Consider the following 25,935-nt stretch of genomic DNA (forward strand, 5'->3'; position numbering starts at 1 on the left):
CTGCCATTCAGCTCTTTAAAATCTTCACATCTGTCATACTTGCATGGCATTAAAACAATTTTAAAAATCAGAATAAAGGACTTGCCTATTTATTCTTCCTCATTCCTTGGCACTTTTTAGATTCTTACTGTGTATGTTCAATCTATGCCATGTTTTATAGAAATGGTCTCATACTCTATATTAACATTCTACAACTTTTTAATTCTCCCTATGTTTTTGAAATGTGTCCATGTTGACACTCATAGACCTACTTCATTCATTTTAGCTGTTCTAAAATATTTTACTAGGTAATTTATCCCTCTGCTACTAGTAGGTATTCAGTTTCCTTCTTTTCTATTGAAAACAGCATTTCCATGAATGTTTTTGTTAAAGTCTGCATGTGCCAGATTGGATTTGCTAGACTGTGAGGGATGCATATCAAGAGCTTTGCTAGATGCTCCCCAAAGTGACTGTGCCAATTTATACTCTCTCTCATCAGCAGTGTTTGAGAGTTCCTGTCTCTTTGTATCCTTATGAACACTTGGCGTTACCCGACTTAAATATTTTGCTACTCTGTTGGTATAAAATGACATCTTTTGGTTTTAATTTGCATTTCTTTGCTTACCACTGAAGTTGAGCATCTTTTCTGGTTTAATGGCCACTTAATTGTCTCTTCTATGAACTGGCCATTCATAACTTTTACCATTTCTCTATTGAGTTTTTTCTCTACATCTACTGATTTGTTGGAGTTCTTTATAAATTCCAAGCTGTTTCTTGATCAATCATGTGCATCATATATCTTCTCCCAATATAAAGGATCAACTGCTTTTTATAGTTTATGCTTTATGTTTCTTATCCTGACCCTTAAATCATAAAGGTATTTTTTATATTTTTTGTAAAAATATTCAAATTATGCTTTTCACATTGATGTCTGAAATTTTAGTGCAAGGTAGGAGTCTATTTTTTTTCCATGTGAATACCAACCTATCTTAGTGCAGCTCTGTTCAATAAATTATCTTAGTGCAATTTATGGAACAGAGCTGTGCTATCCAATACTGTAACTACTAGTCACATGTAAGCTTTTGAGCACTTGAAATGTGACTTGTCCAAATCCAGATGTACTGTGTGTATAATACATACTGGATTTCTTTCTTTTTTTTGGGAGGGTGGGGACAGAATTGTGGCTCATGCCTATAATCCCAACACTTTGGAAGGCCAAGGCAGGTGGATCACCTGAGGTCGGGAGTTCGAGACCAGCCTGACCAACATGAGAAATTCTGTCTCTACTAAAAATACAAAATTAGCTAGGTGTGGTGGCACATGCCTGTAATCCCAGCTACTCAGGAGGCTGAGGCAGGAGAATCACTTGAACCTGGGAGGTGGAGGTTGTGGTGAGCCGAGATCGTGTCATTGCACTCCAGCCTGGGCAATAATAAGAGGAATACATGCTGAGACTCGGTACAGAATATGTCAATAATTTAATACTGATTACAAGTTTAAATAATATTCTGGATATTTTGTGTTAAAATATATTACTAAAATTTATTTCACCTGTTTCTTTTTACTTTTTGAAATGTGCTACTGGAAAATTTTAAGTTACAAATGTGTAGAAATACAAATACATTGTATTTCTATTGCACAGCTCTAGAATAGACCATCCTTTCTCCCAAAGGGAGAGGGGTCTCCCAATTTGTCATAATGGAATTTCTTTAATTGCACAGGTCTGTTTCTGGACTCTCTTTTCTGATTTGTTAGTCATTTCATCTAGCTCTGTACCAATGCCACACTGTCTTTTAATTTGTATTACTTTATAATAAGTATTAAGATCTTACTCCCTTTCTTGTTCCTTTTCTTCAAAATTATCTTTGTTCTTACATTTCACTCTCACATATGAATTCTAAGACCAGCTAGTCTAGTCTTTCCTATCATCATATCCGAACAAAACCTACTAGGATTTTGATAAGAATGGCATTTGATTTCTATTTTTAGAAAGAAGAGACATCTCCCTTCATAAATATAATACAGCTCTCCTTTAATTTGGGTATTTGTGCCCTTCAATAAGGTTTTTATAATTTTCTACACAAAGTGTATGCCCATATTTTATAATATTTATTCCTAGATACTTTATAGTTTCTGTTGCTATTGTGAATAGATTGTTTCTCATGTACTTTATAATGGGTTATTACGAATATTAGCAACACTGCTTATTTATGTAAGTCTTATCTCTCAAGCTTGCTGAACTCTATTCGTTCTAAATAATCTTCTTGGGCTTTTTGTATAATCATATTGCCTGCAAATATGGACAACTTTGTCCCTTTCCAATTCTCATACTTGTTAAATATTTTATCTTTTTAACTGACCCATACTAATTGTACATATTTATGGGGTACATAGTGATGTTTCAATACATACAAAATATAGTGATCAACAGACCCACAGCTAGTATCACACTGAATGGGGAAAAACTAAAAGCCTTTCCTCTAAGATCTGGAACACAACAAGGATGCTCACTGTCACCACTGTTATTCAACATAGTACTAGAAGTCCTAGCTAGAGCAATCAAACGAGAAGGAAATAAAGGGCATCCAAATTGCAAAGGAAGATGTCAAATTATCTTTATTTGTTGATGATATGATCTTATATTCGGAAAAACCTAAAGACTCCACAAGAAATCTATTAGAACTGATAAATTCAGTAAAGTTGACAGTAGCTAATATTTGGAAGCAACCTAATTGCCCATCAACAGATGAATTGATAAAGAAAATGTGGTACGTGCACACAGTGGAATATTATTCAGCCATAAAAAAGAATGAGATCCAGTCATTTGCAACAACATGGATGGAACTGAAGATCATCATTTTAAGTAAAATAAGCCAGGGACAGAAAGACAAACCACATGTTCTCACTTTTTTGTGGGATCTAAAAATCAAATCAATTGAACTCATGGACACAGAGAGTAGAAGGATGGTTAGCAGAAGCTGAGAAGGGTACTGGGGGACTGGAGGGGTAGGGATAGTTAATAGGTACCAAAAAAAGAAAGAATGAACAAGACCTGCTATTGGATAGCACAATAGCATGATTATAGTCAATAACTTAATTGTATATTTTTAAATAACTTAGAGAATGTAATTGGATTGTCTGTAACTCAAAGGATAAATACCTGAGAGGATGGATACCCCATTCTCTATGATGTGCTTATTTCACATTGCATGCCTGTATCAAAGTATCTCTTTGCTGTTGAGATGTTAGGGTTTCTTATATATTCTGGATATTAATCCCCTGTTGGATGAATAGTTTACAAATATTTTCTCCCATTTTGTAGGTTGTCTTACACTCTATTGACTGTTTCCTTTGCTGCACAGAAGCTTTTTAATGGACATAATCCCATTTGTTTTTGTTGCCTGTGCTTTTGATGTCTTACTCATAAAATATTTCCCAGAACAATATCCTGAAGCATTTCCCCATGTTTTCGTCTAGTAGTTTTATAGTTTTGGATCTTACATTTAGGTCTTTAATCTAGTTTGAGTTAATTTTGTATATGGCAAGAGGTGGGGGCTCTAGCTTCATTCATCTGTATATGGATATCCAGTTTTACCAGCACCATTTATTGGAGATACTACTCTTCCCTCAAGGAATGTTCTTGGCACCTTTGCCAAAAAATCAGTTTGCTATAGATATGTGCATTAATCTCTGGGTTCTGTATTCTGTTCTGTTGGTCTATGTGTCTTTTATGCCAGCACCATGCTATTTTGATTACTATAGCTTTGTAGTATATTTTTAAGTCTGGTAGTGTGATGCCACCAGCTTTGTTCTTTTTGTTCAGAATTACTTTAGCTATTCCCCAAATAAAAGATCTAGACTAACTGAATGGTTTAAAAACAAGACCCAAATATATGCTACCTATAAGAAATATACCTGTAAAGACACACATAGACTGAAAGTGAAGGGATGGGAAAATATATTATACACAAACAGAAACCAAAAGCGAGCAGGAGTAGCTATACTTAGATAAAATAGACTTTAAGCCAAAAGCTATTTAAAAAGCAAAAACGGACATTATATAATAATAAAGGGATCAATTCATCAAGAAACATAACAATTGAAAGTATATATACACCCAATACTGGAGCACCCATGCATATAAAGCAAATATTATTAGATCTAAAAGGAGAGAAAGACCCCAATATAATAATAGTTGGGGACTTCAACACCCCACTCTCAGCATTGGACAGATAAGCTAGGCAGAAAATTGGCAAAGAAACATCGGAATTAAACTACACCACAGAACAAATGGACCTAAGAACATTTCATCCAACAGCTACAGAATACACATTCCTTTTATCAGCACATGAAACATTCTGTAGGACTGACCATATGTTAGGACACAAAAGAATTCTCAATAAATTTTTAAAAGTTGAAATCATACCAAATATCTGATGACAACAGAATAAAATTAGAAATCACTAACAAGAGAAACATTTGAAACTATACAAATAAGTGAAAATTAAACATGCTCCTGAGCAACCAATGGGTTAAGAAATTGGGAAGGAAATTTAAAAATTTCTTGAAACAAATAGAAATACAATATATCAAAACCTATGGTACACAGCAAAAGCAGTATTAAGAGGCAAGTTTATAGCAATAAATAACTACATCAAAAAAGTAGAAAGACTTCAAATAAATAATCTAATTACACATCTCAAGGAACTAGAAAAGAACAAAGCAAACCCAAAATTAGTAGAACTAATAATGATCAGAGGAGAAATAAATGGCACTGAGACTAAAAAAATGCAAAAGATCAATGAAACAAAAAGTTGATTTCCTAAAAAGATAAATGAAATCAACAAACTATTAGCTAGACTAACAAAGAAAAAAGAGAGAAGACACAAATAAATGAATCAGAGATGAAAAAGGAGATGTCACAATGGATACCACAGAAATACAAAGCATCATTGCAGATGATTATGAACAACTATATACCAATAAATTTGAAAAGCTAGAAGAATTGGAAAAAATCCTAGACAATACAACCTACAAAGAGTGAACCAAGAAGAAATAGAAAACCTGAACAGACCAATAGCAAGTAATGAGATTGAATCAGTAATAAAAAGTGACTCAACAAATAAAAGCCCAGGACCACATGACTTCACTGCTGAATTCTACCAAGATGTTTAAAAAGAATAAAAAATCTTCTCAAACTGTTCCAAAAAAGTTGAAGAGGAGGGAAGTCTCCCTAACTCATTCTATAAGACCAGCATAACCATGATAACAAAACCAGACAAGGACACAGCAAAAAATTTATAGGCCAATATCCCTGGTGAGCATAGATGCAAAAATCTTCAATGAAATACTAGCAAACAGAATCCAACAACACATCAAAAAGATAATACATCATGATCAAGTGGGATTTATCCTAGGGATGCAAGGATGGTTCAACATACACAAATTAATAAATATGTTACATCACATCAACAGAAAAGACAAAAACCATATGATCATCTCAATAAATGCAGAAAAAGCATCTGATAAAATTCAACATTCCTTCACGATGAAAACTCTCAATAAAAAGGAAGTACTTCAACACAATAAAGGTCATAGATGACAGATTTATAGCTAACAACACACTCAGTGAGGCAAAGTGGAAAGCTTTTTCTCTAAGACCTGGAACAAGACAAGATGCCCACTCTCACCACTCTTATTCAGTACAGTACTGGCAGCCCTACCCAGAGCCATGGGCAAGAGAAAGAAAAGGCACACGAACTGGAGTGGAGGAAGTCAAAATGTCTGTGGATGACATGATCTTGTACACTGAAAAACCTAAACACTCAACCAAAAATCTCTTAGAACTGATAAGTAAATTCAGTAATGTTGCAGGATACAAATTAACTTACAAAAATCAGTAGCCTTTCCATACACAAAAGACAAACTAGCTAAAAAAGAAATCAAGAAGAAAATTCTAGTTACGATAGTTACAAAAAAGTAAAATACATAGAAATAAATTTAACCAAGAAGGGAGAAGACCGCTACAAGGAAAGATACAAAACACTGATGAAATAAATCCAAGAGGATACAAAAAAATGGAAATACATCTCATGCTCATGAATCAGAATAATTAATATTGTTAAAATGACCACACTGCCCAAAGCAATCTACAGAATGTATGCATTCCCTATCAGAATATCAGTGACATTCTTCAAAGAAATTTTTTAAAAATCCTAAAATTCATATGGAACCAATTCTTATAATTCTTATTTCTTCTCTTCTTAATATAGTGGCTAGGACCACTAGAGATGAAAGCAGTCATCCTCACCTTGTTTCTGACTTTAATGAGACTATAGCTAAAGTTTCACCATTAAATGTGATGTTTGTTGTAATTTCTACACTAATGATTCTCAAACTTGGTGTATGTCAGAATCACTTCAAGAACTAAAAAGAACACAGATGCCAACTTTGTTTAAAAAAGAAAGGGTCTGGACCTTTGTATTTTTACCAAGCTTCTCAGGTGATTCTGTTACCCATCAAAGAAAGTTCCCTTGTAGTTCTAAAGAAATAATCTTTTTAAAAAAGCACACATGGGTGGTGTTTTATTAAGTGCTTTTTTTCTGAAATCTCTGAAGATGATCTTTAGGTCCTATTTTCTCTTTTACCCTGTTAAGCTGGTATGTTACATAAATAGATTTCTTAATGTTAAGCCACCATTGTGCTCCCAGGAAATTTTTAACCTGGTCATATGTAATATGTTTTTTTTAATATGGTGCTTTAATATAATATCTAGTGTGTTCTTCCTTTCTTTCCCTTCCTATCTTCCTTTCTTTCATTTTTTAGAATTTACATCAAGCTTCAAATGTGAAAGCGGCTTATAACTGTCTTTGAATAGCACCTATTACATTTTTTGTCTCATAAGAGGAGTCGCATAGCTTTCTCTATTATTGTTCTTTTCTCTGAAAGAGCTTGAATAAAATTAGTAAATTAGTATTAGGTTCAGCTGGAAATGGCAGAAAACCCCAAATTGCAATCAACAAAATGGAAGTTGACGTCTCGCTCATATCAAATCCAGGTGGGTGGTGTTGGTCTGGCATGGCAGCTGCATACTCATCAGAGACACAGGCTCCTTCTGTCTGCTTGTTTGTTGCCATGGAGATCTCCCACCTGTGGTTCCCTCACACAGCACTGCCTTCTCCTACAGGCTTCATGAAACTGTCTTCACAACCCTGGCTTCCAAAAAACATGACCCTTGCCCACCAACCCCAACATCTTTCTCTGCTAGAATTGCTGGACCTAGATTGGGTCCCTTTCACATCTAAGCAATCACCAGATTCCACTCGGCCCACAGTAATGAATACATCTCTACCACACCATTGGTAAAGGGCAGCTCACTCCACTGCAGCCTCTCTGCTCAACCTATTAGCCATTGGGTAGCCCTTTACCTTTAACCCTCTGGGCATGAGTCAGGTATCTCTGACTCCTTCCCTTCTCTTGCACACTATATGGAGAGCATCAGCAAAGCTTATTGGCTTTACTTCAGAATATCTTCACAAACTTACCACTTGCCCCATCTCCACTGCCACTACTCTGGTCCAAGTCACCACTGTCTCTCACTGGACATCTGTAACAGCCTCCTAACTCAGCTTCTTGCTTCTGCCCTTGCCTCTCTCCAACCCCACATCCCAACCCTAAGAGTCTATCCCAGCACAGTGAGTAGAGGGATCCTGTTAAAAGCTATGGTAAATGTCACCACTATGCCTAAAACCCTCCACTGGTTTCCCATCTTACTCAAAATAAAAGTCAATGTCTTTACAGTGGATGCCCCAGGCCTATGTACGTGACTTCTTTAGATCTCCATAAATTCCCCCCACCTCCTCTCATACTATTATGGCCTTGGCTCACTGTATTTCAGACTTGGTCAGGCCCTTCTGCTGTTCCTTCAACATGCGAGGCACATTCGAGTCCTAGGGGATTTGGCCATTGCTCTTCCTTCTGCCTGGAATGCTCTTTCACCATTTATTTGAGTGGCTACTTCTCTTTCCCTCTTCAGGTCTTTGGAACTAAAGCTTGGACACACAGCAACATGCATCACCCACTGCAGGCTAGAACTCACAGCGAGAGGGATCAGCAAAAACAGGGTCTCCTTCTCTGCATACCCAGTAGAGATGCATCCTAGGCAGAGGCCCAGATGGATACACCATTGGAGTTGGCTGCACGACATGGAACTCCCCTGGGTCGCTCTCCTTTTTATAAGGCAAAGATGAGAGTGGCTTTGCAGGAGAGAAATAAAAATTTTAGACCCAGGTGCCAAGTATTCCAAGCTTGGGTGCCACATGCTTAAGGAAAGTTCTATAAAATGCCAGCCTGCCAAGCACTTGGAATTCTTAGAGGCTCCTGATCCAGTGAGAAGCTGAGTCTAAGCACAGTCCCTCCCAGTATGAGAAAGAGAGGGAGCCCTGGAGTCATCACTAGACAATTCTGTTTATTCCACTGGGGGTTGTCTGTTATTTTTTTTTAATTTCTTCTTTTGAAATAATTCAAATTTGGAAAAATAGTCCAGAGTAACCTTCACCCTGCTTCCCCAGTGGTGACATTTTGCATAATTATAGTACATTATCAACACCAGGAAACTGACCAGTTCACAAGACTATAGACCTTACTCAGTTTTCACAAGGCCTTAAACCTATACCCACGTGTTTGTGTGTGTGTGTGTGTAGTTTTATGCAATTTCATCGAATGTATACATTTATTCATCCACCACCACAATCAAGATATAATCTGTCCAGGCATTCTGGCTCACACCTCCAATCTCAGTGCTTTAGGAGGAGGCGAAGGCAGGAGGATCACTTGAGCCCAGGAGTTAGAGACCAGCCTGGGCAACAGCAAGACCTCATCTCTAAAACAAACAAAAAAAAAAGTCAGACATGGTAGTGCATACCTGTAGTCCCAGCTACTCAGGGGGCTGAGGTGGGAGGATCACCTGAGTCCAGGAGTTTGATGATGCAGTGAGCTATGATTGCACCACCGCACTCTAGCCTCAATGTGGCATTGATTATCACAGGTGAGTGGATCGCTGGGGTCATGAGCCATGATCCAAGAAGCATGGGGTCACCAAAGGTCAGCCTTAGGGCCATGAGTGTTTCCTCATGGAGCCAAACTAAATCTTGACCAGAGATGGGTTTTCTAGGAGGGATGCTCCTAGGAAATCTGGATCTTATGCATCTAAAATCTATCACCACAACAGCACTCCTTCCTGCTCCCTCTTTGTATTCATATCCACCCACTACTGTGCTCCCCATCCCTGTCCCCTAGCAACCACTAACATCTGTTCTCCAGATCTACAACTTTGTCATTTTGAGAATGTTATATAAACAGATTCAAACACTATGAAACCTCTTGAGATTGGCTCTTTTTCACTCAGCATCATTTTCTGGAGATTCAGTCAAGCTGTGGCTTGCATCTGGAGTTTTTTTCCTTTTTTATTGCTGAGACGTACTTCCCAGGATGGCAATACTACAGTTTGTTTTGTCATCCCTTCACTGAAGGACATCTGGATTGTTTCCAGTTTGGGGATATAATGAATAAAGGGACTATGAACATTCATGTACAGGTTTGTGTGTGCATCTCTGTATCAGTCTGTTCTCAAACTGCTATAAAGAAATACCTAAGATTGGGTAATTTATAAAGAAAAAAGGTTTAATTGGCTCACAGTTCCACAAGCTGTACAGAAAGCACGGCTGGGGAAGGCCTCAGGAAACTTACAATCATGGCAGAAGGCAAAGGGGAAACAGGCACGTCTTACTCAGCCAGGGGAGGAGGTGGAGAAAGGAGGAGAGGTGCTACACACTTTTAAAAAGCCAGATCTTTTCCTCCTCCGTTCCAAGATGGCTAAATAGGAACAGCTCTGGACTGCAGCTCCCGACTGCAGCTTCCAGCGTGATCAACACAGAAGATGGTGATTTCTGCATTTCCAACGGAGGCAACTGGTTCTCATTGGGACTAGTTGGACAGTGGGTGCAGCCCACAAAAGGCGAGCCAAAGCAGGGCAGGGCATCACCTCACCCAGGAAATGCAAGGGGTCGGGGGATTTCCCTCTCCTAGCCAAGGGAAGCTGTGACAGACTGTACCTGGAAAATTGGGACATTCCTGCCCAAATACTGCACTTTTCCAACCGTCTTAGCAAATGGCACACCAGGAGATAATATCCTGCGCCTGGCTTGGCAGTTCCCACACCCATGGAGCCTTGCTCACTGCTAGCACAGCAGTCTGAGATCAACGTGCCAGGCAGCACCCTGGCAGGGGGACGGGCATCCACCATTGCTGAGGCTTGAGGAGGTAAACAAAGCAACTGGCGAAGCTCCACCTGGGCGGAGCCCACTGCAGCTCTGCAAGGCCTGCTGCCTCTATAGACCCAACCTCTGGGGGCAGGGCATAGCTGAACAAAAGGCAGCAGAAACTTCTACAGACTTAAACATCTCTGTCTGAAGGCTCTGAAGACAGCAGTGGTTCTCCCAGCATGGCATTTGAGCAGACCTGCAGCTGAGGGACCTGACTCTTAGAAAGAAAACTAAGAAACAGAAAGGAATAGCATTAACATCAACAAAAAGGACATCTACACCAAAACCCCATCTGTAGGTTACCAGCATCAAAAACCAAAGGTAGATAAAACCACCAAGATGGGAGAAATCATAGCAGAAAAGTTGAAAATTCTAAAAACCAGAGTGCCTCTTCTCCAAAGGATCTCAGCTCCTCACCAGCAATGGAACAAAGCTGGACGGAGAGTGACTTTGATGAGCTGACAGAAGTAGGCTTCAGAAGGTCGGTAATAACAAACTTCTCCAAGCCAAAGAAGGATGTTCGAACCCATCGCAAGGAAGCTAAAAACCTTGAAAAAAGATTAGACGAATGGCTACCTAGAATAAACACTGTAGAGAAGACCTTAAATGACCTGATGGAGCTGAAAACCATGGCACAAGAACTACATGACACATGCAGGAAAGCTTCAATAGCCTATTCCATCAAGTAGAAGAAAGGGTATCAGTGACTGAAGATCAAATTAATGAAATAAAGCAAGAGGAGAAGTTTAGTGCAAACAGAGTAAAAAGAAATGAACAAAGCCTCCAAGAAATATGGGACTAGGTGAAAAGACCAAATCTATGTTTGATTGGTGTACCTGAAAGTGATAGGGAGAATGGAGCCAAGTTGGAAAATACTCTTCAGGATATTATCCAGGAGAACTTCCCCAACCTAGCAAGGCAGGCCAACATTCAAACTCAGAAAATACAGAGAACACCACAAAGATATGCCTCGAGAAGAGCAACCTCAATACACATAATCATCAGATTCACCAAGGTTGAAATGAAGGAAAACATGTTAAGGGTAGCCAGAAAGAAAGGTCTCATTACCCACAAACAGAAGCCCATCAGACTAACAGCAGATCTCTCAGCAGAAATTCTACAAGCCAGAAGAGAGTGGGGGCCAATATTCAACATTCTTAAAGAAAAGAATTTTCAACCCAGAATTTCATATCCAGGCAAACTAAGTTTCATTAGTGAAGGAGAAATAAAATCCTTTACAGACAAGCAAATGTTGAGAGATATTGTCACCACCAGGCCTGCCTTACAAGAGCTCCTGAAGGAAGCACTAAACATGGAAAGTAACAATCAGTACCAGCCACTGCAAAAACATGTCACATTGTAAAGACCATCAATGCTAGGAAGAAATTGCATCAACTAATGGGCAAAATAACCAGCTAACATCATAATGACAGGATCAAATTAACACATAACAATATTAACCTTAAATGTAAATGGATTAAATGCCCCAATTAAAAGACACATACTGGCGAATTGGATAAAGAGTCAAGACCCATCAGTGTGCTGTATTGAGGAGACACATCTCACGTGCAGAGACACACATAGGCTCAAAATAAGGGGATGGAAGAAGATCTACCAAGCAAATGGAAAGCAAAAAAGAAGCAGGAGTTGCAATCCTAGTCTCTGACAAAACAGATTTTAAACCAACAAAAATCAAAAGAGACAAAGAAGGCCATTACATAATAGTAAAGGTATCAATTCAACACGAAGAGCTAACTATCCTAAATATATATGCACCCAATACAGGAGCACCCAGATTCATAAAGCAAGTCCTTAGAGATCTACAAAGAGACTTAGACTCCCACACAATAATAATGGGAAACTTTAACACATTGTAAATATTAGACAGATCAATGAGGTTCCAGGACTTGAACTCAGCTCTGTACCAAGTGGACCTAATAGATATTTGCAGAACTCTCCACCCCAAATCAACAGAATATACATTCTTCTCAGCACCACATCGCACTTATTCCAAAATTGACCACATAGTTGGAGGTAAAGCACTCCTGAGCAAATGTAAAAGAACAGAAATCATAACAAACTGTCTCTCAGACCACAGTGCAATCAAATTAGAACTCAGGATTAAGAAACTCACTCAAAACCACACAACTACATGGAAACTGAACAACCTGCTCCTGAATGACTACTGGGTAAATAACGAAATGAAGGCAGAAATAAAGATGTTCTTTGAAACCAATGAGAACAAAGATACAACATACCAGAATCTCTGGGACACATTTAAAGCAGTGTGTACAGGGAAATTTATAGCACTAAATGCCCACAACAGAAAGCAGGAAAGATTTAAAACTGACACCCTAACATCACAATTAAAAGAACTAGAGAAGCAAGGGCAAACAAATTCGAAAGCTAGCAGAAGGCAAGAAACTAAGATCAGAGCAGAACCAAAGGAGCTACAGACACAAAAAACCCTTCAAAAAAATCAATGAATCCAGGAGGTGGTTTTTTGAAAAGACCAACAAAATTGATAGACCGCTAGCAAAACTAATAAAGAAGAAAAAAGAGAAGAATCAAATAGACACAATAAAAAAAATGATAAAGGGGATATCACCACTGATCCCACAGAAATACAAACTACCCTCAAATAATACTATAAACACCTCTATGAAATAAACTAGAAAATCTAGAAGAAATGGATAAAGTCCTGGTCACATACACCCTCCAAAAACTAAACCAAGAAGAAGTTGAATCCCTGAATAGACCAATAACAGGCTCTGAAATTGAGGCAATAATTAATAGCCTACCAACCAAAAGAAGTCCAGGACCAGACGGATTCACAGCCGAATTCTACCACAGGTACAAAGAGGAGCTGGTACCATTCCTTCTGAAACTATCCCAATCAACAGAAAAAGAGGGAATCCTCCCTAACTCATTTTATGAGGCCAGCATTGTCCTGATACCAAAGCCTGGCAGAGACACAACAAAAAAAGAGAATTTTAGACCAATATCCCTGACAAACACTGATGCAAAAATCCTCAACAAAATATTGGCAGACTGAATCCAGCAGCACATCAAAAAGCTTATCCACCACGATCAAGTTGGCTATATCCCTGGGATGCAAGGCTGGTTCAACATATGCAAATCAATAAACGTAATCCATCACATAAACAGAACCAATGACAAAAACCACATGATTATCTCAAAAGATGCAGAAAAGGCCTTCAACAAAATTAAACAGCCCTTTACGCTAAAAACTTTCAATAAACTAGGTATTGATGGAACACATCTCAAAATAATAAGAGCTATTTATGACAAACCCACAGCCAATATCATACTGAATGGGCAAAAACTGGAAGTATTCCCTTTGAAAAGTGGCACAAGACAGGGATGCCCTCTCTCACCACTCCTATTCAACATAGTGTTGGAAGTTCTGGCCAGGGCAATCAGGCAAGATAAAGAAATAAAGGGTATTCAATTAGGAAAAGAGGAAGTCAAATTGTCCCTGTTTGCAGAAGACATGATTGTATATTTAGAAATCCCCATCATCTCAGCCCAAAATCTCCTTAAGCTGATAAGCAACTTCAGCAAAGTCTCGGGATACAAAATCAATGTGCAAAAATCACAAGCATTCCTATACACCAATAACAGACAAACAGCCAAATCATGAGTGAACTCCCATTCACAATTGCTACAAAGAGAAAAAATACCTAGGAATCCAACTTACAAGGGATGTGAAGGACCTCTTCAAGGAGAACTACAAACCACTGCTCAACGAAATAAAAGAGGACACAAACAAATGGAAAAAACTCCATGCTCACGGATAGGAAGAATCAATCTCATGAAAATAGCCATACTGCCCAAGGTAATTTATAGATTCAATGCCATCCCCATCAAGCTACCAATGACTTTCTTCACAGAATTGGAAAAAACTAAAGTTCATGTGGAACCAAAAAAGAGCCCGCATTGCCAAGACAATCCTAAGCAACAAGAACAAAGTTGGAGGCATCACGCTACCTGACTTCAAACTATACTACAAGGCTACAGTAACCAAAACAGCATGGTACTGGTACCAAAACAGAGAGATAGACCAATGAAACAGAACAGAGGCCTCAGATATAGCACCACACATCTACAACCATCTGATCTTTGACAAACCTGACAAAAACAAGAAATGGGGAAAGGATTCCCTATTTAACAAATGGTGCTGGGAAAACTGGCTAGCCATATGTAGAAAGCTGAAACTGGATCCCTTCCTTATACCTCATACAAAAATTAATTCAAGATCAATTAAAGACTTAAATGTTAGACCTAAAAACCATAAAAACCCAGAGGAAAACGTAGGCAATACCATTCAGGACATAGGCATGGGCAAGGACTTCATGACTAAAACGCCAAAAGCAATGGCAACAAAAGCCAAAATAGATAAATGGGATCTAATTAAACTAAAGAGCTTCTGCTCAGCAAAAGAAACTACCATCAGAGTAAACAGGCAACCTACAGAATAGGAGAAAATTTTTGCAATCTACCCATCTGACAAAGGGCTAATTCCAGAATCTAAAAAGAACTCAAACTAATTTACAAGAAAAAAAACAAACAACCCCATCAAAAAGTGGGCAAAGGATATGAACAGACACTTCTCAAAAGAAGACATTTATGCAGCCAACAGACACATGAAAAAATGCTCATCATCACTGGCCATCAGAGAAATGCAAATCAAAACCACAATGAGATACCACCTCACACCAGTTAGAATGGCCATCATTAAAAAGTCAGGAAACAACAGATGCTGGAGAGGATGTGGAGAAATAGGAATGCTTTTTACACTGTTAGTGGGAGTGTAAACTAGTTCAAACATTGTGGAAGACAGTGTGGCGATTCCTCAAGGATCTAGAACTAGAAATACCATTTGACCCAGTGATCCCATTACTGGGTATATACCCAAAGGATTATTAATCATGCTACTATAAAGACACATGCACGTGTATGTTTATTGCAGCACTATTCACAATAGCAAAAACTCGGAACCAACCCAAATGTCCATCAATGATAGGCTGGATTAAGAAAATGTGGCACATATACACCATGGAATACTATGCAGCCATCCATAAAAAAGGATAAGTTCATGTCCTTTGCAGGGACATGGATGAAGCGGGAAATCATGATTCTCAGGAAACTATCACAAGGACAGAAAACCAAACACCGCATGTTCTCACTCGTAGGTGGGAACTGAACAAGGAGAACTCTTGGACACAGGACAGGGAACATCACACACGGGGGCCTGTCATGGGGTCGGAGGCAGGGGGAGAGATAGCATTAGAAGAAATACCTAATGTAAATGATGAGTTAATGGATGCAGTAAACCAACATGGCAGATGTATACCTAAGTAACAAACCTGCACATTGTGCACATGTACCCTGGAACTTAAAGTATATATATACATATATTTTTTAAAAAGCCAGATATTGCGATAACTCACTATCATGAGAACAGTACCAAAGGGGAAATCCACCCCCAGTCTCCAATCTCCTCCCACCAGGCCCCACCTCCAACACTGGGGATTACAATTTAACATGAGATTTTCACGGGGACACGGACACAAACCATATCAATCTCTTTAAGATCAATGCCTGCAAGTACAGTTGCTGGGTTATATTTGCATGTTCAGTTTAAGAAACAGCCAAATTTTCCAGAGCCAGTGTGCCATTCTACCCTCCCACCAGCAATATGTGAGTGATCAAGCCTCCGCTCACCCTCACCAGCATTCCGTGTTGACACTATTTTTTTTATTGTAGCCATTCTGATCAGAGAATATTGCTATTTCACTGTAGTTCTAATTTTCAGTTCACTACTGATTTAGTGATACAAGAACATCTTTTCATGTGCTTGTCATGTCTTTTTAGTAAAATGTCTGTTCATATCTTTTGCACATTTTATACTTGGATTATTTATTTTTTCACTGCTGAGTTTTGAGAATTCTTTGTATATTCCAGATAGAAGGCATTTGTCAAACATGAGGTTTGCAAATACTTTCTCCTGGTCAGTAGTCTGTCTTTCCATCTTCTTAGACTCTTTTTCAGACCAAAAGTTTTTTTCTTAATTTTGATGAAGTCCAACTTAGAAATTTTTTCTTTTATGGGTCGCACTTAGTCACGTCTAAGAACTCTGCCCAGCTTTAGGTCCAGAAGAGGTATTTTATTCTCAAAGTTTTTCTGTTATACATTTTATACTTATGTCTATGATCTATTATAAATGTATAAATTAGGCCGGGCGCGGTGGCTCAAGCCTGTAATCCCAGCACTTTGGGAGGCCAAGACGGGCGGATCACGAGGTCAGGAGATGGAGACCATCCTGGCTAACACAGTGAAACCCCGTCTGTACTAAAAAATACAAAAAACTAGCCAGGCGAGGTGGCAGGCGCCTGTGGTCCCAGCTGCTCGGGAGGCTGAGGCAGGAGAATGGCGTGAATCCGGGAGGCGGAGCTTGCAGTGAGCTGAGATCCCGCCACTGCACTCCAGCCTGGGCTACAGAGCGAGACTCCATCTCAAAAAAAAAAAAAAAAAAAAAATGTATAAATTGATGTTATATTGTATAATGGTTACAGCAAGGCTCATTTTCTGCCTATATGTATCCAATTGTCTCAAGACCATCTGTTGAATCAACTATCCTTCCTTCAATGAAGTACTTTTGCATCTTTGTCAAAAATTAATTGGGCATATTTGTTTTGGTCTGTTTCGGGGTTCTCTTTTTCTGTCCCATTGACTTAAGTGTCCATTCTTTGCTGTCTTAATTACTCTAGTTATATAGTAAGTCTTACCATCAACTAGAGTGATTCCTCCCACTTTATTCTTCTTTTTCAAAATTGTCATAGCTATTACAGTATTTTTTTTTTTTTTTTTGCTTATCCACATAAATTTTAGAATAAGCTTATCTATATCTACAAAAAATTGTTGGAATTGTTTTTTATTTTAAAAATCTGTTAAAAGTATATTTTAATATAGGTTTAACAGTTTAGGAAGAACTAACCACTTTACTGAGTCTTTCAATCCATGAACACAGTATATCTCTCCATTTATTTAGATCTTCATTATTGCTTTCATCAGTGTTTTATAATTTGCAGCATAGAAGTTCTTTGCATGTTTTGCTAGATTTATACCTAGCATTTCTCTTTTTTCAGTCAGGGAGTAGAGGGAGTGATTGTATATGGTGTTGTTTTAACTTCTTTTTTCTGCATAATTGTGGATCCACACGATTGTTGCTAGCGCATATAAATTTGAATAATTTTTGTGTGCTGATCTTGGATGGTGCAACTTTGCTGGACTCACATTTTTTTTTTTTTTTGAGACGGAGTCTCGCGCTGTGTCACCCAGGCTGGAGTGCAGTGGCGCGATCTCAGCTCACTGCAAGCTCCGCCTCCCGGGTTCACGCCATTCTCCTGCCTCAGCCTCCGAGTAGCTGGGACTACAGGCGCCCGCTACCACGCCTGGCTAGTTTTTTGTATTTTTAGTAGAGACGGGGTTTCACCATGTTAGCCAGGATGGTCTCGATCTCCTGACCTCGTGATCCACCCGCCTCGGCCTCCCAAAGTGCTGGGATTACAGGCTTGAGCCACCGCGCCCGGCCTTGGACTCACATTTTTATGAGCATTTTTGTGAATTCTTTGGTGTTTTTAATGTAGACAGTCATGTTATCTGCAAACAGGGGGAGTTTATTTATTCTTTTCCAATCTGTGTGTCTTTTATTTCCTTTTCTAGCCTTATTGTAGTGGCTTGAACTTTCAGTTTTATGTTGAATAAGAATGGTAAGACTGAACGTTCTTGACTTGTTCTCATTCTTAGGGGAATGTGCTTAGTATTTCATCATTAAGAACGTTAGCTGTAGGTTTTTCATAGATGCTGTTCTCCTTTATTCCTCATTAGCTGAGGATTTTTATTACAAATGCATATTAAAGTTTGTCAAATGCTTTTTCTGCATCAATTGAAATCATGTAATTTTTCTTCTTTAGCTCATTATTTTGGCAAATTACATTGATTTTCAAATATTGAGTCAACCTTGCTTTCCTGGAATAAACCCCACATAGTGTTTGTGTATAATTCCTTTTATATTGCTGGAGTTGACTTGCTAATAGTTTATTGAGACAGTTCCATGTCTAAAAAAATTGGTCTCTAGTTTTTCTTTATCTTTTTTTTTTTTTTTTTTGGCATATCCTTGTCTGGTTTTGGTATTAGGGTGGTGCTGACCAATAAATGATTTGGGAATCATTTCTTCTTCTATTTGTTGAAAGAGGTTGTATAGAATTAGTGTTAATTTTTCTTTAAATGTGCAGTAGAATTCAACAGTAAAACTGAGTCTGATTTCTTTTTGGAAGTTAATTATGTATTTCATTTCTCTAATAGCTATAGGACTATTCAGAGTATATCTTTCATATATGGTGAGTTTCAGAGTTTGTGCTTTCCAAGGAATTGATCCATCTCATCTAAGTTACAGAATTTATGTAGGTTGAATTGTACATAGTATTCCCTTTTTTATTATCCTTTTAAGAGCCTCAGTATCCGTATACATCCCTTGTTTTATTCCTGATGTTGGTAATTCCTATCTTTTTTATCTTTGCTAGTTCTATAGGTTTACAATTTTATTTATTTTTTATAATTCTGAGCTTTTCATTTAATTGCTTCTACTTTGTTTTCCATTTCATTAATTTCTACTCTAATCTTCGTATTTTCTTTTTAAATCACCCTTTTGTTAAACTGTACTATCCCCCACATATACTCTAATCCCCTGCTTATTTTCCTCCACAGCACTTACTACCTAATAGGTATTTTATTTATTTTTATTTATTATCTGCACCTGCCAAAATTCCCCCACAGGAAGGTAAACTCCATGAGGGCAAAGTTTTTGTCTTTTTCATTCATTGATACATCTCAGTGACTGATGCCTACAGGTGCCCAAAAAATAGTTGTTAAATGAATGAAGAAAGTAAAAACAGTGAAACGTAAAAATTCTCCTATTACCAATATCTAAAAATGTTGAACAAAATATAATTTTAAAACTAATGCACAGTTAATTTCATAAGAAAGAAAGTGAATCCCAGTATCCTAGACTGAAATGAAATCCAGTATGGGAGGTGGTTAAGCAGACTCTGCAGGAGCACCCATGGTGGGGCACGGGGCAGTTCTGACCCAATTCACAACTAAGAGCTTAGTTTTTAACAGGAGATGAAATTTAGGTCTGTACAAAGTATGAACATGGAACTGAAACCACTGCATAAAGCCAGGATCTTCTACAAGAACCGCCACTTAGGTAAATAAAGACGAGGAAAATGTAGCCCTTTGACAAAAAGAGTACTAATGGATTTTTTAAAAAATTCTTTCTCCATATAAAATCAAACCAAGAACTTATGCAGCTTTGAAGACCTAAATTATACGGCTCATTTTGTAGGAGAAAGCCCAAGTAGAGAAGCTAACACAAGAATTAGTCCTGGACTGATGATATTCTGGGTGCTGGCAGAGGAAGGATACACACTAACACAGACCACATGACTCTCCCATGGGAAAAACTTAGCCCATTGAAGATAAGCTCACAGTGAAAAAATCACAACTGATTAAAAGCTCTAAAATGAGCAAGAGTAAGCTGACCAAGATGGCAGAAGGTTCCACCAATTGCACCCTCAACGCCATGGAAGGACACCAATTTAACAACTATCTACACACACACACACACACATACACACACACATACACACGCTATAAGAACCAAAAATCAGGCCAGCACTCAGATTACCTGGCTTTAACTCTGTATTGATGAAAGAGGCACCGAAGAGGTAGGAAAAAGTCTTGACTCGCCAATACCATCCCTCCCTGGCAGCAGCGGTGTGGTGCGGAGAGCATTTCTGTGCTAGAAGAGGGAGAATGCAGCAACTGTGGGACATTGAACTCACTGCTGCCCCTTTATAGCAGAAAGGAAAACCTCAGCTGACACCTGCCCACAGAGGGAGCATTTAAACCAGCACTAGCCAGAGGGGAATCGCCAATCTTAGCTGTTGGAACTCGAGTTCCCACTGATCTCATCACCACAGGCTAACAGTACTCTGGGGCTCTAAATAAATGTGAAAGGCAGTCTAAGCCACAAGGACTGCAACTTTTAGGCAAGTCTTGGTGCTGATCTGGGCCCAGAGCCAGTAGACTGGGTAGGGGGTATGAGACCTGCTGAGACAGCAGTTGGAGCAACTAATGGAGTGCTGGCATCACCCCTCCCCTAACCCCAGGCTGCACAGCTCATGGCTCCCTTACTTCCGAAATTTGAGGAAAGGAGAGTGAGGAGTGGGAAAGAGTTTATCTTAAATCTTGGATACCAGCTCAGCCACAGCAGAATAGGGCACTGGTCAGAGTCATGAGGCCTCCATTCCAGGCTCTAGCTTATGGATGACTTTTCTAGACACACCCTGGGCCAGATGGGAACATGCTGCCTTGAAAGACAGGACACAATACTGGCAGCATTCATCACCTTCCAACTGAAAAGCTCCTGGGCCCTGAACAACCAGCAGCCATACCCAGCAACTACTTCAAGGGCCTTAGGTGACACTCTGAGACTTACTGGCTTCAGGTGAGACTCAGCACATTCCCAGATGTGGTGGCTATGGGGTGAGACTCCTTCTGCTTGTCTCAAAAGCAAAGGGGACCTTGTCTTGCCACTCAGGTCCCAGTTCAGTCACAGGCATACTCTCCAGGCTCTTGGGATCCCCAATTCCAGAACTTTGCTCTTGGATGGCATGTCTGGACCTGCTCTGGGCCAGAGGGGAGCCCACTGCCCTGAAGGGTGAGTCCCAGGCCAGGCAGCATTCACCACAAGCTGAAATGAAGAGCCCTTGGACCTTAAGGGAACATCAGCGGTAGTCTGGCTGTACTCCCCATGGGCCTGTGGTGGCAGTGGCCATAGGCTAAGTCTCCTCTGTCTTTGGAAAGGGGAGGGAAGAGTGATCAGGACTGCATCTTGTGGTTTGGGTGCCAGCTCAGCCAAACTACAATAGAACACCAGGTAGACTTCTATGGTTTTTGACTGCAGTCTCTGATTCCCAGACTGCACCTCAGGACCTGTCCAGGGGCCTCGGGGAACTTGCCACCCTAAAGGGAAGGGCACAGGCCTGACTTTGCCAACTGCAGAATGTAGAGCCCCAGGGCCTTGGGCAAACTTAGGCAATAGTCAGAAAGTAGTTATAGCAGGCCTTGGGTGAGACCCAGTGCTGTGCTGACTTCAAGTCTGACCTAGCACAGTCATAGTGGTGGTGGCCACAGGGATGCTTAGGTCACTCCACCCCCAGTTTCAGGTGGCTCAGAACAGAGAGATCCATTTGTTTCGGAGAAAGTAAGGAAAGGGAACAAGAGTCTCTGCCTAGTAATCCAGATAATTCTTGCAGACCTTGTCCAAGATCATCAAGGCGGTCGGTACCTGTACAAGTCTGCAAGAGCCACAACATTACCGGGCTTGGGGTGCCCCCTAAAGAAGATGCAGTTAGATCACCACACCCAAGTCCTTTAGAATATCTGGAAAGCCTTCCCAAGAATGATGGGTACAAATAACCCATAAGGCAAAGACGGTAACAGAACCCTAAATCTTCAACGCCCAGACACAGATGAACATCTATAAGCATCAAGACAGCCCAGGAAAACATGACCTCACCAAATAAACTAAATAAGGCATCAGGGACCAATCCTAGAGAAAGAGATATGTGACCTTTCAGAGAGAGAGTATTCAAAATAGCTGTGTTGAGGAAACTCAAAGAAATTTAAGATAACACAAAGAAAGAATTCAGAATTCTATTAGATAAATTTAACAAAGAGACTCAAATAATTAAAAAGAATCAAGCAGAAATTCTGCAGCTGAAAATGCAATTGGCATACTGAAGAATGCATCAGAGTCTTTCAATAGCAGGAATGATCAAAACAGAAGAAAGAATTAATGAGCTTGATGACAGGCTATTTGAAAATACACAGTCAGAAGAGACAAAAGAAAGATTAGAAAACAATGAAGCATGCCTACAGGATCTAGAAAATAGCCTCAAAAGGGTAAATCTAACAGTTATTGGCCTCAAAGAGGATGTAGAGAAAAAGATAGGGATGGAATGTTTTCTCCAAGGAATTATAACAGATAACTTTCCAACCCTAGAGAAAGATACTTAGCTCTTAAGCTAAGTAGAGAGTCTAAATGATGAACCAATCAAAAATAATAACAACAGCTTTTCAAGACATAGACAGCACAGTAAGATATAAATAGAAACAATAAAAAGTCAAAAGTGGGGGGACAAAGTTGAGGTATAAAGTTTTTATTAGTTTCCTGATTGCTTATTTGTTTATACAAACAGTGTCAAGTTGTTATCAGCTTAAAATAATGAGTTATAAGATAGTATCTGCAAGTGTCATGGTAACCCCAAACTAAAATACATATAACAGATAGTTTTTTTTTTTTTTTTTTTGAGACGGAGTCTCGGTCTGTCGCCCAGGCTGGAGTGCAGTGGCCGGATCTCAGCTCACTGCAAGCTCCGCCTCCCGGATTCACGCCATTCTCCTGCCTCAGCCTCCCGAGTAGCTGGGACTACAGGCGCCCGCCGCCTCGCCCGGCTAGTTTTTTGTATTTTTTAGTAGAGACGGGGTTTCACTGGGTTAGCCAGGATGGTCTCGATCTCCTGACCTCGTGATCCGCCGGTCTCGGCCTCCCAAAGTGCTGGGATTACAGGCTTGAGCCACCGCGCCTGGCCTAACAGATAGTTTTTAAAAAGCAATAAACTAAGCCATATCACCAGAGAAGATCACCTTCACTAAAGGAAGACAAGAAGATCACAAAACAACCAGAAAACAAATCACAAAATGGCAAAAATAAGTCCTCATTTATCAATAACAACAATGAATGTAAAAGAATTTACATTCTCCAATCAAAAGACATAAAGTGGCTGAATGGATTTAAAAAAAACAAGACCCATTTATCTGTTGCCCACAAGAAAAACATTTCACCTATAAACACACACATAGACTGAAAATAAAGGGATGAAAAAGATATTCCATGCCAATGGACAGCAAAAAAGAACAGGAGTAGCTACACTTATACTAGACAAAATGGATTTCAAGACAAAAACTATAAGAGACAAAGAAGGTCACTATATAATGATAAAGGGGTCAATTTATCAAAAGGATATAACAATTTTAAATGTATATGCATTCAACACTGGAATGCCCAGATATATAAAGCAAATATTACTACAGCTAAAGAGAGAGAGAGAGACTCTAATACAGTAATAACTGGAGACTTCTACACACCATTTTGAGCATCAGACAGATCTTCCAGACAGAATATCAACAAAGAAATATTTAACTCAATCTGCACTATAGACCAAATGGATCTAATAGATATCTACAGAACATTTCATCCAATGGCTGCAGAATACATTTTCTTTTCCTCAGCACATGGATCAATCTCAAAGATAAATCATATGTTAGGTCACAAAATAAGTCTTAAAACATTCAAAAAATTGAAATAATATCAAGTATCTTCTCTGACCACAGTGTAATAAAACTAGAAATCAGTAACAAGAGAAATTTTGAAAACTATACAAATACATGGAAATTAAACAATATGCTCATGAATGACCAGTGGGTCAATAAAGAAATTAAGGCCAGGCGCGGTGGCTCAAGCCTGTAATCCCAGCACTTTGGGAGGCCGAGACGGGCGGATCACGAGGTCAGGAGATTGAGACCATCCTGGCTGACACGGTGAAACCCCGTCTCTACTAAAAAATACAAAAAAAAAAAACTAGCCGGGCGAGGTGGCGGGCGCCTGTAGTCCCAGCTACTCAGGAGGCTGAGGCAGGAGAATGGCGTGAACCTGGGAGGCAGAGCTTGCAGTGAGCCGAGATCTGGCCACTGCACTCCAGCCTGGGCGGCAGAGCGAGACTCCGTCTCAAAAAAAAAAAAAAAAAAAAAGAAATTAAAAAGGAAATTGAAAAATTTATTGAGATAAATAATGAAAACACAACATATCAAAACCTGTGGGATACAGTAAAAGCCATACTAAGAGGACAGTTTATAGCTATAAGTGCCTACATCAAAAAGAAAAAAAAAAGAAAAACTTCAAATAAACAAGCCAACAATGCATCTTGAAGAACTAGAAAAGCATCTTGCAGGCTGTGATGCTTTATAAGAAATAAAGTCTCCTCTCCTTTTCAAATTAAAAAAAGAATTAGAAAAGCAAGAGCAAACGAAACTCAAAATATGTAGAAGAAAAGAAATAATAAAGATTAGAGAAGAAATAAATGAAACTGAAATGAAGAAACAACACAGAAGATCAATGAAATAAAAAATTGGTTTCTTGAAAAATAAAACAAGATTGACAAACCTTTAGCCAGACTAATTAAGAAAAAAAGAGAGAAGATCCAAATAAATAAAATCAGAGACAAAAAATGAGACAACTGATACTACAGAAATTCAAAGGATCATTAGTGGCTACTATGAACAATAAATTGGAACAACAAATGTATTGGCTAATTTGCCAATAAATTGGAAAATTCAGAAGAAATGGACAAATTTCTAGACATGTACAATCTGCCAAGATTGAACCAGGAAGAAATCCAAAACCTGAACAGACCAATAACAAGTAATGAGATTGAAGCTGTAGTAAAAAGTCTCCCAGTAAAGAAAAGCCCAGGACCCAATGGCTTCACTGCTGAATTCTACCAAACATTTAAAGAACTAATACCAATCTTACTCTATTCCAAACAATGAAGGGGGAGGGAATACTTCCAAATACATTCAATGAGGTCAGTATTACCCTGATAGCACAACCAGACACACAAAAGAAAATAAACAAGCCAATATCTCTTATGAAAACTGATGCAAAAATCCTCAACAAAATACTAGCAAAATACTAGCAAATACTTTTTATGTATTATTGAATTCAATAATACATAAAAAGATTATTCATCAGGATCAAGTGGGATTTAACCTGGGATGCAAGGATAGTTCAACATATGCAAATCAATCAATGCAATACATCATATCAACAGAATGAAGGACAAAAACCATATGATCATTTCAATTGATTCTGGTAAAGCATTTGATAAAATTCAACATCCCTTCATGATATATAAAAAAAAAAAGCCCTCATAAAACTTGTATATACAAAGAACATGCCTCAACATAATATAAACCATATATGACAGACCTACAGATAGTATCATACTGAATGGGGAAAAACTGAAAGTCTTTACAATTTGAAACACGACAAGGATGCCCACTTTCACTACTATTATTCAACATAGTAATGGAAGTCCTAGATAGAGCAATTAGACAAAAGAAATGAATAAAGAGCATGGAATTGGAAGTCAGATTATCCTTGTTTTCAGATGATATGGTCTTATATTTGGAAAAACCTAAAGACTCTATAAAAAAACTATTAGAACTGATAAATTCAGTAAAGTTGCAGGATACAAAATCAACATACAAAATCATTAGCATTTCTATATGCCACCAGTGAACAATCTGAAAAAGAAATTTTAAAAGAAATCTAATTTACAATAGCCACAAATAAAATGAAATACTTAGGAATTAACCAAAGAAGTGAAAAATCTTTATAATGAACACTATAAAACACTGA

The 25,935-nt window shown here is 38.7% G+C and overlaps 1 long non-coding RNA gene across 1 annotated transcript in view; it reads right to left on the reverse strand.

The window, feature by feature from the left end:
• LOC139362829 (uncharacterized) overlaps positions 1-25,935 on the reverse strand; it is a 50,729-nt gene that overhangs the window by 5,645 nt on the left and 19,149 nt on the right. The window lies entirely within an intron of this gene.

The sequence above is a fragment of the Macaca nemestrina genome, chromosome 4 (genome assembly GCF_043159975.1).
Source record: "Macaca nemestrina isolate mMacNem1 chromosome 4, mMacNem.hap1, whole genome shotgun sequence".
In the NCBI taxonomy this organism is placed as follows: domain Eukaryota; kingdom Metazoa; phylum Chordata; class Mammalia; order Primates; family Cercopithecidae; genus Macaca; species Macaca nemestrina.